General features: G+C 60.6%; 1 protein-coding gene across 1 annotated transcript in view; it reads left to right on the top strand.

The window, feature by feature from the left end:
* KANSL1 (KAT8 regulatory NSL complex subunit 1) overlaps positions 1-731 on the top strand; it is a gene marked incomplete at its 3' end in the record, with an annotated part of 74,432 nt that overhangs the window by 72,558 nt on the left and 1,143 nt on the right.

Genomic DNA, 731 nt, shown 5'->3' with positions numbered 1-731 from the left:
GGAGCCCTTGTCGCAGCGGGGCGTAGTCTTGCTTCTGTCGGGAAGGACTTTGCAGCCGTTTCAGTCGCAGGCAGCTCTTGCAGCATCTGTTTGGGTTCTGCTTTCTCGAGCACTTTCACCGCTCTGGGAGTTTTGGAGGCTGGTGCAGCAGATTGGGAGCCCAGAGAGAGACAAAAGGGCTGAGCTGGGCACCCGTCGTGCCATCATGAACCTGCACAGAGGAGATTTGCTCTTCTCCGTTTACGTCCGGCGCTTTGTTTGGTTTTATCGGCTCTGTGCTGGGGCAGACAAGCTGCTGTCTGTCCCGGGTGTCTCGGGCTGGTCGCGGTGTCGGTTGAGCCCCGTGGGGTGCGTGCCATGGTGCAGGAGCTGCTGCAAGTGCAAAGGTGGCATTTGGCAAATTCCTTTTGTGCTGCTGCCACCTCATTCTGTCTGCAGCCGCGTCTCCCGGTGCGGGTGGAGCGTTGGGGTGTTGGGTGTTTCTCTGCAGTGGTTCCTCACGTCTGAGAGCCCTCCGCCGTTCCGCTCTTTCTCTAAAGACCTTCGTGTAAGGACGTGGGTGGCAGATGCTGCGTTGAGCCCCTGGCTCGGTCACTGGGGTGGATTCAGACTTCATCTCAGAGGTTCAGGCGAGCTGGTGGCACAGGACCTCAGAGGCTCTGCTCCAGCCTTCTGCTGCTGCCGGCAGCAGCCCCGCTTGGCCGCGGGTTTGTCCGCGGGGGGAACGCTCC

Source organism: Pterocles gutturalis, unplaced genomic scaffold (assembly GCF_000699245.1).
Source record: "Pterocles gutturalis isolate BGI_N339 unplaced genomic scaffold, ASM69924v1 scaffold3337, whole genome shotgun sequence".
Classification (NCBI taxonomy): Eukaryota; Metazoa; Chordata; class Aves; order Pterocliformes; family Pteroclidae; genus Pterocles; species Pterocles gutturalis.
This window is presented reverse-complemented; position numbering and strand designations above follow the sequence as displayed.